This window comes from Helianthus annuus, chromosome 13 (genome assembly GCF_002127325.2).
Source record: "Helianthus annuus cultivar XRQ/B chromosome 13, HanXRQr2.0-SUNRISE, whole genome shotgun sequence".
Taxonomy (NCBI): Eukaryota; Viridiplantae; Streptophyta; class Magnoliopsida; order Asterales; family Asteraceae; genus Helianthus; species Helianthus annuus.
In genome coordinates this window covers 92,791,265-92,806,287 of record NC_035445.2, presented here as the reverse complement: position 1 = coordinate 92,806,287, position 15,023 = coordinate 92,791,265, and positions in this window count along the sequence as shown.

The window sequence follows — 15,023 nt, the reverse complement described above, 5'->3', positions numbered from 1 at the left end:
CTTAGTCCCATAGGAAATGCTTATATATAGTATATATAGATAGATTATAGATTATTTTAATCAATATTATTTTAAGTACTGCATTTAAAACATCATAAATGTTGAATTTAAAATAGAATATGTAACTAAATTTTAGATTATATATAGATGATGAATTTTGATGATATTTTGTAAATAAAACTTTTTTTTCATTTTACAGCTAAACTTGAAAACCGAACAACCCGGCATGAAGTAACCCGTGCCCGGATATCCCAAATCTGAACTTTAAATAGGCCGGTTATCAAGTCACTTTTTCCCAACAAAAAAGCTAAATAACTCGACCCGAAAAACTTGAAACCTGAAAACAAACCCGAAGAACACCCTTATGTGTTTTATGGGTTTTTTTTTCATGCTCCTAATTTTGCTTCAAAGTTTGCATGTCCAAATGAACACGTACTTGGACGATAAAATCGTTGAGTGTGTGTTAACAATGGTGTAATTATGTGTTCGTATTGATTATCGTTAATTAGGGTTTATAAGAGAGGGGTTAAATACTATAACACATATTTACATAATGTCAACATTTACTAATTACATTGTGTCTACTATGGATGCTTTGATAATAGATGAATAGAAAACTTTATACATTTACAGTTAAACATGTTTAGACATAAAAAGTTTCGTGATAAATAACCTCGTACATAGTATATAACAAATAAAACAAAAAAGGTCTTTTGAGTGTAAAGTATACAACATTAATTGATGTGAGGAGTTGACTATTACAACCCATATATGTAGTGGGGTTGGTTCCGGTACAAACCATATTTATCCTACAAACCGTAAGAACAGATCCTAGCACTTAAAAAGGTTAAAATTAGCACATACTAAAGCAATACATACATAAAAGTAGCACTTTTGAATTATATTAGCACATGAAAATTAATCAAGATAATTGATTTTAGCACATATGTGAAATGATATCAGCACTTTTCTTTATCAGCACATTGAAAACAAAAGGATGATCCAAATAATGAATTAATTGCTTGTTAACGTAATTATAAGGAATTCAAGATAATTGATATTATTTAGGTTATCATTTTACCATTTCTCTATAATTGGTTGGATGTCAAATGACACTTTTTAAATGGTTCTTACAGTTTGTATACGGAATGTGGTTTGTATTTGATCCTACTCCTATATGTAGTGGCCAAAATGAATTCACATCGCAATTTCTAGTTTTTATACTCAAACTAAACCAACCACGTGATGTATACTAGTTTCTTATAAATTTATTAAAAAAAAAAAAAAAAAAAAAAAAAAAAAAACCAAATCAAGACACCATTACTGGAAACAAAATAAAAGTATCACCCAAACTAAGGTCTTACACAATCAAACTATCAAGAACACACAACCTCAAGTAAAGTACACAATCTTCTAAAAGATGATGAAGGTAAACCCTAGGTATTGTTAAAGCATATAGAATGATTGAGAGATGGAATGTTTTCTTTTACTAAAGCTTCTCCATAGTGGACCTCAAAAGTCACTTTGTAAAACCCTATATCCAAATATGGGAACTTCATTTTTCCACGACACGAGGAGCATATTTACTCGAAGAATTACAATATCTCCTTCTAAGCCTCCTTAAAGGTGATGGAGCACCAACACGGATCCTTTTTGGGTTGCCATATCACTATATCAGTGCGGGAACACCGCTGCCAGGGTCGTGAACTCCAAAAAAAATTATTAAAACACCTAAGTGGCAGAGGCAATGTATAAGGCTATACGGTATGGGGGTCGGCCCCGGCCCGTCGCGGGTCGGCGACGGTCCAAACACCGTGCCGCCCCCATACGTCGCCGTCCTCCCCGTCTGAAAACGGACGTTGTCGACGAAGCAAATGATGTGGGCCCCTCCATTTTTGACCGTTTGAATTACTAATAAAAAAAAAAGGTAACAGCTATATTTCAAAAAAACACCCATTTCACTTCCATTTTTATAAATACTCACATCCTTAACCCCTATTTTCACAACTTTTCACCCACTACCACCCCATCTCTCTCACATTTTATAAACCACTCATCTCTTTTTATAAAAAGTCATCATATTTTGTATCATTTTTTACCCGCTTCCACACCATCTCTCGCTAAAAAATTATCATGGCTTCACCCGTTTCTTCCATTTCTTCAATTTCTTCAATGTCTTCATCGTCTTCGTCCGAGTGGTATTCATCATCTTCGGAAGAGGATGTTATTATGCACAACATGATTATGAACGCGGCTCAGGTGTTCATGTCGGCCGCTAAAGGGTCATCCCAACCGCTAACCAGACGAGCAAAATATAATCGAGACCAAGAAGGTATTTTAATTTTTTTTCCTTATGTTTTATGTAGATTTTAAAATGTATGTTTTAATTAGTTTCATTTATTTTTTTGTTCTAAATTTATAGCCGGCCACGATAAACTAGTAGCCGATTATTTTGCCGACGAACCCGTGTACCCAGCCGAGATTTTTCGACGTCGTTTCCGCATGAGTCGTCAACTGTTTTTACGTATTGCAGGCGACATGGCCCAGTCTGATCCGTTTTTTACATTGCGAAACGATGCTAGAGGGCAAAGGGGGTTCAGCAATTTACAAAAATGTACGTCGGCCATTCGCCAACTTGCGTACGGTTACGCACCAGATGCATTAGACGAGTACATTAGGATGTCTGACAGAACCGCACGTCGATGTTTGTACAAGTTTTGCCAATGGGTTGTCAAATTGTATAGCAAGCGATACCTGCGGAAACCGAACGCAAACGACGTACAAAAATTATATCAGGCACACGAACAGAGACATGGTTTCCCAGGAATGCTCGGGAGCATTGATTGCATGCACTGGCAGTGGCAGAGTTGCCCGGTTGCATGGCAAGGTCAGTATACTAGGGGAGATCAGGGACATCCGACTATCATTCTAGAGGCTGTTGCGTCACAGGATCTCTGGATATGGCATGCTTTTTTTGGTCTACCCGGGTCACTCAACGACCTCAACATCATATACCAGTCCCAGATTTTTGATGATGTAGTGGCGGGTACAGGTCCAGACACAAGCTTTACGGTTTCAGGGGTGGAGTACAGGCGAGGTTACTACCTAGCCGATGGGATATACCCAGCGTACTCGACAATTGTTAAAACTGTCCCGCACCCGACCGACGACAAAAGGAAAAAATTTGCAAAGTTTCAGGAGGGCGCAAGAAAAGATATTGAACGAGCTTTTGGTGTTCTACAAAAAAAATGGCACATCATTTCTATTCCAGCACGTTCGCAAACACCAAGGAGGTTACGACACATTATGTACGCTTGTATCATCCTTCATAACATGATCATTGAAGACGAAGGGAGAGCGATATGCGATTACGACGAAAACGCGTCTACTGGAAATTCTGTTCCAGTTAGTGAGGAAGAACAAGATTTGAACGCCTTCGCTCTACGTAACGAGTACACACATCACAACCTACAAGCGGACTTGGTGGAGCATATTTGGAACAACGCTGAAAACGAACCCGCCCACCACATGGAAGACGACGACTAGTAGCTTATTTTAGTATCTAAGGATATTTTTACGTTTTTTTTTAACTTTAGGTTTTTAAGTTTATGTTTTTTTTAGTTTATTTTTTTTTAAGTTTAATTTTTTTTTTATGTTTATGTAATGTTTTATAATATTAATTAAAATATTTTATTACTTTATTTGTTAAATGTTTAAAAAAAGATGGAGATTTAAAAAAAAATATATATATAAAAGTGGTGGAGGATGATGACTAGGACCATCCTCCCATGCCCCCTAGTTTTGGAGGATGATCCATCCTTGGGAGGACTATGATGTGGCGCCTACGTGGCGGATCATCCTCCAAGGATGGTCCATCACCATACCATGTAGTCTAAAGAGTGGTAGTCTGGGCTACCCCTCAACTCTGTCTCTGTAGTGTAAAAACACACATCAACTCCATCTACGTAATCTTTTTATACAAATGATACCCATAATCCAAAATAAAAAAAACTATGATACCTCTGAATTTTTTGGCTAGCTCCGCCACTGAAACACATTATTAAACGTTCACGAACATAAACAAACGAACACAACTTGTTAAAACTATTTACCTAATCTAAAATTTTAAATTGATATGGGTAAGGATAGTGTAAAAAGGGCCTAAAGTGTGAGAAGTGTATTATAACACTATATATAATACTATATAACACCATATAAACACCGTATAACAATATGTAACACCATATAATACCATATAACACTATGTAACACTATATAACAATATATAACAAATATAACACTATACATCTATCATAGACATGCTATCAGACAACCTATAGTGTTATATTTGTTATATAATGATATATAGTGTTACATAGTGTTATATGGTATTATATGGTGTTACATATTGTTATACGGTGTTTATATGGTGTTATAAAGTATTATATATAGTGTTATAATACACTTCTCACACTTTGAGCACTTTTTACAGGATCCTCTACCAATTGAATCGAATATATCCCATTATTTGTTAAAACTTCACATCTTGACAAAATTGTCCATTCAAAATTAAAAACCCTCACTAAAAAAACTAGTTTAATACCCGTCCGATGGACGGGTTTTGCTAACATTAATCAATATTAACACAACCACAAAACAGTATGAAACTGTAATGGTTGAAATACTGAAAATGGGATTTATAGGAGCAATATTAAAAGTTAAATCACCTTAATTTCCAACACCAAACAAGCATAAGATACATTCATCTGTTGACATAAAAAGGTCCAAACCTTTGTAGACCTCTCATGGATCTCTAAGTCACTTATACTCACTGTTGGCTTCTGCCTTGCCAGAACCTTCTCCGCCTTTCGGTATCGCTGCATGATCACCACTTGTAGCGGGGCCTGCACGAACTCATCGAGAACAGCCCTAATTTCCTCTGCGCGATGCAAATACTCATTAACTTTTTGCATGACCGCTTCACGGATCACATGAAAAATATTGATTTGCAAATCAGTTAGACTTAATGGGGTTGGTATATATATAATTACGCACCCAAGATCGGGATTCTAGGTTCAAAATTTGCTAGCGGCTCTTCGCTTATATCTTCTTGGCGATTCGTTAACCACTCGAAACGTCTCGAACCGACCCAACCCGAAACGTCTAGACCAGACTGGTCCCGTTACCAGATTGAAACTTCTTGAACTGACTTGACCAGTTAACGACCCAAAACGTCTTGACTTAACTCGGCCCGTTACTGACCCCAAAAGTGTTAACCCGAACCGACCTGAAACGTCTCTACCCTACCCGACCCACCCCATTAACGATCCAGAACGTCTCGATCCGACTAGGCCCGGTACCGGCCCGAAACATCTCAACCCAACCCGTTACTGGCCTAAAACCTGTCAACACGACTTGGCCCGTTACGGACCCGTAATGCGTTGACCAGAATCAGCCCGACCCGTTATGGACCCGTAACGTCTTGACTCGGCCTAAAACGTCTCGACCCGAAACGTCTCGACTTGGCCCAAAAATTATCGATCCAAACCAACCCGTTACGGACCCTAACGTCTGGAACTGACTCGGCTCGTTACCGACTAGAAACGTCATAACTCGGCCCTAAACATCTCGACCCGACACGGCCCGTTATTGATTGCGATTTCATCAGATTGTAACATGATGTTGATGCCTGATGATACCATAGTTTTATGAACTCAGTCTAGTGTGTGAGATCAGTGATTTCATGGTATCCTATCTAGAAGAATAAAAAAATATATATATATTTATTGCTTATATGATTTTCTAATTTAAAGCCTTTGTTTAGCATATGTACAACAAGCTCAATTTAAGCAGCCCAATTTTTTTTTTTAACCATATTAGACCCCCCCGTAGTGGGGCGTTTTTTTTTTTAATTCAAAAAAAAAAAAAAACGTCTAAAAACACCCAATAACCATTACACCCGGCGTTTTTAAAAAAAAAAAAATTCAAAAAAAGCCCCCTTGGTGTGGTTTGAAGCACGCCTTGCCCCCTTCTCCTTGTCCAATCATCTTTCATCTCCCTTTTTGTTATCCAATAAGATTTTTAGGTGTTTTTTCTTTATTTTATTTAATGCCCCAATAATGCCCAATAATGTCCCATCCCCAATACACCCATTTTAGAAAACGCCCAATAATGCTCCTTTGCTGACTGGACCGCCACATGGCGTAAAATGCCCTAGGGTGGGGGCATTATCTTCCCCTTCCACTACACATGGTCTTAGGGAATATGGATGACTATAATTCGGATATTCATATTTACTTGTATTTGTGCTCTTTCCTGTTTATTTGTGTTTATTTATGTTTATATCCGTTTATGTTTGATGTTTGTAAATTAGTATTAGTTTATTTTCTTAACAAACGAACACAAACAATGAAATATGTTCCATTCCATCCATTTGTTCGGTTAATGTTTAAGGAACGAATGTGAACAAGCCTCGTTCATGTCGTTCAGGTCGTTTATTGACCTAGGTGCCATGTGTGGTTCAAATAAACCATAATTTTCAAGGTTGTTTGAGCCTAATGAAGCATAACTATGGTAAAAGCATTTGATCGACTTAGAGTAGAAAGATTGACGATGACTATAAGCAGTGATGGATCCATGATTTTTTTCGAGTGGGTTCTTTTTGTTAGTTCCTCACTAATAACATACACACTTATATACTACATTTCATAATATTAACATTGATTGCATATTACATACAAAATTTACAATCAATTTTATAAACGGGCTACTAAATTATTTTAAAGCTAGCCTTTAACATCTTTTTTTGTCTTGGTGACGCGCATAAAGTGCGTTAAGTCGTTAACTGAGACTTGTAGCTCCACTTGTTTCTGTCGTATGCTGCCAACTCTCGTTGTTAATTCGTTTAGCTTCTTGCTTATGCGTCGATCTGATCAGACATCTTCGGATCTTCCAACAGTTTCTCAAGTTGGTTGAAAACGTTAGCGTCAAAGTTGGAAGAAGACATCCTGCAACAAAGATGTGTAGAGAAAATAATTATAAATCGTTCTAACTAACTTTAAAAAATCAACTTAATCTATAATTCAAGTAGATGTACAAAATGACCATTAACATTCAATTAAAAAAGGTTATGAAAATCAAATTTTCACAGTTCAATTCCAAAAATCAACTGTTAAATATGATTGACATTATATCCATCTATAGCTCACCAACTGTTCTTGTTGGAAGATGATGGGTCGATTTTGGATTCTATCCTCTTCATTGATTGCCTATTCATGAGTCATGACTCATGGGCCATGGTCTTATAATAGTTGGGCCTGTTGTATGGTCCTAAAAATGACACCAATTTTACACATTTAGTGGACCCTCTGATTCGAGTTGTGGTCTATGTTTGTGCCATCCATTACACACCTATATATCAACACATACCAGCAGGGGTGGACCTAGAGTGATAGAAGGGGTAACCTCTGTTGTCCCATGACACTCTGATAGTAGTGTAAATTTTGAAAAAATTTGACGTTTTTCGATTTCGTTACCCCTTTTTATTGAAACGTTACCCCTATGCGGATTTGCATACCAGACTTGGTATACTCTGACACAATAATTAAAAGTACGTTATCTAAAATTTATTTTGATGTTAACCATCCGCAATGTAGGTGCTTGGCTTCCACGATTGAGCGAGGACGTGGACACCAATGGACATTTTTCATGTGATCAGCCCATTGTGTCGTGTCTGTCGTGTGTGGAGGTTTTCGATGGTGAAATCCTTGGAAACGAACGCATATGAACGGGTGTATGGTGTAGGTTGGGTTTGATTTATTTCAAATGCATAATCTTCTAAAACTAGGAAATCATAAGAAAGGTATTACACAGACTCCGACTGAACTCATTCTAGCGGTATTGGAACCGTCTTATCGAACTCTACGATCTTAGATTTCAGGTTTTTGCTTTTGGATTTTAGCTTGTAGATTTTAGAATTTTTGTTAAGATCATTGTGTCTTTTTATTTGGCATTATATTTTTATTTTTATTTTTGTCATTGTGTATTATTAATTTTTTACAATTGATTGTGTCTTTTTTTCTTCGGCATTGTGTTATATTTTTGTAATCCATTGTGTCTTTATGTTTTTTTTTTTATTTAAGATACTATGTAAGATAACTCAACTCTATCCATTTGTGGGAGTTTTGGGTTTTGTTAGAGATGAACTAGTTAGTTATTTAGTTGAATTATTAATTACTAGTTAAATGTTTATAGTAAGTAAGTTAGAGAGCTGTTCGCACGATGGGACAAGGAACATAAGCATTTGAATCACATCGTAACATGTTAATTTCTTATAAACTAAAAGAAAAACTATAGCAACATCATACTCATGTTAAAGAGGATAAAATGCTCACTTTTTATGTTGTAACTTAAAAATAATAGTGTATGAAAAGTTATACCCGTTTAAAAATTATAAAAGAATTTTATTAAAAGTAAACAATATGTTTTAAAAATTTTAATTACTTAAAGTCTTAATATTATGTAAAATTGCGTTTTTTTTCCTCCTTTTTATTTATTACAGTATAGTATAGATATATAAATTTATAAAATTTGAAAATTGAAAATAGGGGGTCAAATCATTTGATTGCTTCCATTATTAAGATGAAATTTCCATATTAACTCGTGATTAAAAGTCGGTCGTTCTCATCAGATGTTACAGTGGTGATGTGTCTCCTCTCTATACAAAAGGTGTATCGTTCAAATCACGCATAGTGCAGATATATAGATGGCTAATAGGAGTAATTAAGGAATATGTTAGGATCGGTGGCGGACCCAAACAATTTCATGGGGGTTGGTAACTTTTATGTCGGTTGACTATTGCTATATACTGAATTTTCTGGGCCCGAATTAGATCAATCTCGAATGAAAAAGAAAAATCATATTAAATTTCAAAAGGGAGTTACTACGCAGCTTGTTGCCCGTTAACCTGTCACTTGTTTGTAATTTGTTATTTTGGTATTTTAATGAATGATAACAAATATTTTGAATACATAAAAAAGTACGTCAAATGCCATTTTTGACCGGTGGTTGGTGGATTACCTGAGTGGCGGCAACTAGACCTACGAGACCTATGACAGACGGTTCAATGGTCACAACAATGAACTTCCGCGAGGTTGAGTAGTAGACCTACGAGACCTATTCAAAAAAAAAGTTTTTTGATTGTCTTTTTTTTTTTTTTTTTTGCAATTTGCATCTTTGTTTATTTTATCTAGGTTTAAATTCAAAATAACAAATTGATACATGCAACGCTCCAACACACCAAACCACCAAACACAAATAAAGCCAAGTGTACAAACATCAAATGGACAAACATGTAACATATAAATTTGTAAGAACCCGTTGTTTTTTATACATGTTTCACGCTTGTTATGGACATTGTTTTATTTTGGAAGTTATATAGTATAAATTAATAGGTTTTGTATGTATAGGGTGTTATATTATATGTTTTGGGTGGTTTTAAAAAAAAAATGAAATTTTACTTTTAAGCTAAATCTTTTAATTTCTTGCAATTTTAACTTCACAAAATTGATTTTTTTACATTAAAGCCAAAACTTTTATTCTTTTAAATGTAATCTCACAACTTTTTTTTACATTCAACTTTTGTCCCCTATATTTTTCATGTTTCGCAAATTTTCGTTTTACCTTTCATACTAAATTTTGCGAGTTACCACAAAGCAACGTGTATGTGGTTCATGGTTTTTACGTTCCGTTCATTATTTTGTGATGTAACACGACGCAACGTCCATGTATAGTTCAAGGTTTTTACGTCTATTGTTTTTCATTTCATAGGTTCGTCGTGATGCATTAGTCATTGATCGACTTTGTTATTTTTTGGGATTTTTACATATTTCCCCCTCCTAAGCTGACTTATTACGTATTTCCCCAAATAAAAAAAACAATTACATATTTCTCCTCCCTAACCCATACATATTACATATTTCCCCTTTTCATTAAAAACTCTTATTAAATGACTATTTCACCCTTAATGAACTATTAAATGAATATTTACATATTTTCCATTTCTAATATCATCAATCAATTACATATCTCCCCAATTCATGTAGTATTTTACCAATTGTTCTACTTCCTACTATTACCAAACAATACCATATAATCATAATAAAAATACAAACTTTCAAAAATTTAATCCTTACTTCTTCATAATCAAAATCATCTTCAATAATTCTATATTGTTTATCCTTGCTCTGAATTGAAGATGATTTTGATTACGATGAAGTAAGGATTATATTTTGAAAGTTTATATTTTTATGATTATTATGGTATTGTTTCAGAATAGTAGCAAGTAGAAGAATTGGTAAAATACTACATGAATTGAGGAGATATGTAATTGATTAATGGTATGAAAAATGAGAAATATGTAAATATTCATTTAATAGTTCATTAAGGGTAAATTAGTCACTTAATAAGAGTTTTTAATGAAATGTGGAAATATGTAATATGTATGAGTTAGGGAGGGAAAATATTTTATTGTTTTTTTTTAATTTGTGGAAATACGTAATAAGTCAGCTTAGGAGGGGGAAATATATAAAAATCCCTTATTTTTTTATATGTTCTATCTTTCGATTTCTTGCAATTTTATGATTCTTTTACTTTTAGACCAAAACTTTTTATCGTTGCAATTTCACCTCACAACTTTGTACTTTCAACTTTGGTCCTCTATACTTTTCATTATTCCCAAATTTTCGTTTTACGTTTCGTACTAAATTTTGCGAGTTAACACATCGCAACGTCCATATGTTCAATGTTTTATGTCTATTTTTTCTCATTTGAAAGGTTCGTCGCAACGCATGAGTCATTGATCGACTTAGTTATTTTTTTAAATGTTCTACATTTCTGTCTATTTCTTTGCTTTAAGCCTTTAACACGCAGCGATCACTGACGGTTGTATGGCATTAGTGCTATTTGACATACTTTTTCGCCCTCATCGCAACGCGGGATGCTTAATACTAGTTATTCCATATATAACTTTGTAAATTCTTTGTGCATCATCACTTGTACATTGTGCTTTTGGTGTTTTAAAAAAAAATTATTTTTTACTTTTAACCCAAAGGTTTTTACCTTTTATAATTTTAACCCTACATAATTTGTTTTTTTTTTTTTTAACTTTAAACCAAAACTTTTCATTATTTCCAATTTAACTTCACAACTTTTGTCACTTATACTTTTCATCTTTCGCAAATTTTCGTTTTACGTATAGTTCTAAATTTTTCAAGTTAATACGACGCAACGTACATGTGTGGTTCAACGTTTTTACCTCTATTTTTTCATGTTTGACAGGTTCGTCGCAACACGCATATCCTAGGTCGACTCAGTGTTGGTGGTCGATGATGGTTGTGTGACATTAGTACTATTTGACACCGTTTTACGCCCTGCCACAACGCGGGGTGTGTTCAAAGAAAAAATGGTTATGCATATGGTTGTTGTAACATTGGCTTTGGGGTTATCCAAAAAAAAATGATTTTTTTTTACTTTTCACCCAAAAGTATTTCTTAAATTACTTTTAACTCAAAACTATTTGTTTTTTTTTTACTTTTAACCCAAAACTTTTTATCTTTTGCAATCTATCCTCATAACTTTTTTTTTTTTTACTTTCAACTTTGGTCCTTTATAGTTTTCATTTTTCGCTTTATGCTTGGTTCTAAATTTTGTGACTTAACACATCGCAACGTGCAATTTACTTTAACGTTTTTACGTTTCGTTCTAAATTTTGCGAGTTAACACGACGCAACGTGCGTGTGTATGTGAACGTTTTTACATTGTCTATTTTTCCCCGTTTGACAGGTTTAACATAATGTGCAGGTCCTAGATTTACTTAGTTATAACTAAAGAATCCCCGCCGCACTGCGGCGGGTCGCAATCCTAATTTAAATAAATTTGTAAGAACCCGTTGTTTTATATATTTTCACGCTTGTTAAGCACATTGTTTTATTTTGGATTTTATTTTTAATTGAAACAATAATTATTATGCATGCAACGGTTATTTTATACTTTTAATCTGGATATGGTTGACTGGTCCCAATCGAACGCACGCTCTTGTAAAAGAAGGCCCACAATAACATGAAAAAAGGGCATTTCTAAAGTAATGTTATCATAAAATAGCCTCGTTTTATTTAAAAATTGATTAATGTTATTTTCCACAATTTTATTTTTCCATGTATGCGTATATATCACATGTATATATCTAGATTCCTCTAAAAATGATTTTTTCTTACAAAACGTATGTAGAATGTGACACATATATTTTAAGATGAGAGTATATGCGTCTAGTAATTTAAAATATGTTTGACATGTTATTATATTTTAAGGTGTTTAGTATCATAATGTAGTGTGAGTGTGACATTTCATCGAGATCGCCCACACACTTACAATTCAAATAACTCACACCCTAACTTTATAGCATATTACATTTGCGAACAAAACGTCTAAAACACAGAGAATTTTAGCTCTTGCATCATACAAATATATAATATAATATCGCATCATTTAACTCAAATTCAAAATCATCATTCACTTTTAAAAGTACTCTTGGGACTATGTATGTTAGCTTTTAATATTTGAACATGTAAAGATAATCAATCAATACAAAACTTATATAGACGATACTTGAACATGTAAATATAACCCGTCAACGGTCAATATATATACGGTTTCAATGTTTTTTTCGTTCACACATATTCGTATAAATTTGTGTATTGACTGGTTATCTTTACATATTAAAATATTAATTATTTATTCTTTTAAAAGCTAACTTACACAGTCCCTGGAGTAGTTTTAAAAATACGCTATTTAGTCTATTAAGTCTTGTCGTCATACGCATTACGTTATTAGATAGACTTGAATGACATTTGTGGCTAATAATTGCAAGCAACATGAATACGAGACGACAAGACTCGTATTCAATACGAAGTCTATTTAATTACGTAACACGTATGGCGACAAGACTTAGGGTTGTTTGTTTACCTTTTAATGGGGCTCTTAATGGTTCAGACATCTTACCAGTTAAGCAATTAATGATTCAGACTATTTGTTTTGCGAGCAGATGTCTGAATAGTTCAGACATTTGCTTCTGAATGGTTAAACATTATACTAAGTCTGAATGGTTAAGACCTCTAATCTTAATTGGTCAGACATTTGCATCTGAATAATTAAGCATTATACTGGCTCTTAATAGTTCAAACATCTTACTGATTCAACACATAATGATTCAGAGCTCTTACAGGTTCAACATTTAACCATTCAGAAGTTGCCAAATAGCCCCGCTAAACTAAATAGTATATTTTTAAAACTACTCTAGGAACTATGTGAGTTAGCTTTTATAAAAATAAAAATTAAAAAAATAATATTTTAACATGAAAATATAAATGCAGTCCATAAAAAGTATTCTATTACAGAGTTAGGTTATTAGTCTAGTACTACTTCACAATAATATTATATGCATTTGTTTTATTTAAAATTCATTCATTTACAAACAACATTAAAAGATTAAGTTGTATTATAAAATGCAGTCCATTTATAAACAACATTAAAATATTAAGTTGTATTATAAAATGCAGTCCATAAAAAGTATTTTATCCATTTGTTTTATTTCCACAAAAAAGTAATTTATTCATTTGTTTTATTTAAAAGAAATAAGTAAAACTATTTACAACATAGTCTCACCCACACCCACTCGACCTGTTATTGTTATCTGATAGGGGAGCATAAAAACTTAATAAACGAATCATAACAATAAAAATAATATCTTGACAGGGGAGCAAAAAAACTAAATAAACGAATCATAACAATAAAAATAAACTAAATTGGCCGAACCAATGACTAAGGCTCTACGGTGTGGGGAACGTCCCCCTCCGTTCCGGTTCGGCGCCGCTTGAAACACCATCCCCCCCCCCGGTTTGGCGTCCTCATTGTCTTGTTCCGGACGTTGGCGACGTTCACAAAACGACAAAAAATGGGGCAACGGCTAGTTGGGCTAGTTGACCGTTTCAAAAGAAAAAATAAATAAATTAAGGGGCAACGGCTATTTTAAAAGAACCTAAAATTCATTATTTTTTTTATAAATACAACCCCAATACCACATTTTTTTTACCCATTTTAACCCCATCTCTCTCAAATTTAATACTTTTATAAAAATTAGCTATGTCTTCATCTTTTTCTTCAACGTGGTATTCGTCATATTCGGGTGAGAACGAAGCATTTTTCGCAAACATCATTAATATTTTTTAAGTTCTTAGGATTTTTTTTAAGTTTATGTTTTTTTTACTTATGTAATGTTTTTAATATCAATGAGTTTATTTTTCTATCTTATTTAATAAATATTAAAAAAGTAGATGAATTAAAAAAAATAAAAATAAACTTGGTGGGTAGGATTATCCTCTCATTTCCAGTGTTTTACCATGTTAGATCATCCTCTAAGGGACTATGATGTGGCGCCTACGTGACGGATCATCCTCTAAGGGAGGACATCACCATACCACATAGCGTTAGTTTTGACTTTTTTTTAAAACCAACTTTTATGGTTGAGGCATATATGCATTACCATACTATTATTAAGTTAATATTCAAATCAACCTTTATATTTTGTACAAGTAACACGTTTTATGTGCTAAAGTTAAGTGGTGTGGTTTTGCTAGCAAGGGCTAGTAAAGAATCACGTCATGGTCATATAGACAATGAGATTTTAACTAACATACCTTTTAACTTTAATGGTGTGGTTTAATTAATAGTTAAGTAAAATTTAAAAATAAATATAAAAAATTAATAGTAACAAAGAAAATTGAAGATTGGTGCAAGACCACATAGGCCCCAACCTCATCCTCCTTTAATGCTCACTATACCATTCACTAGCTGTAGCTTGGCGCCCGCCCATCGGCATTATGGTGGTTAACGGGCTGAGTTGACGGATGGCGTGAACTAGTAGGGGTGTACAATAACTAAAGTACCGAACCGCTAACCGAAAACCGACG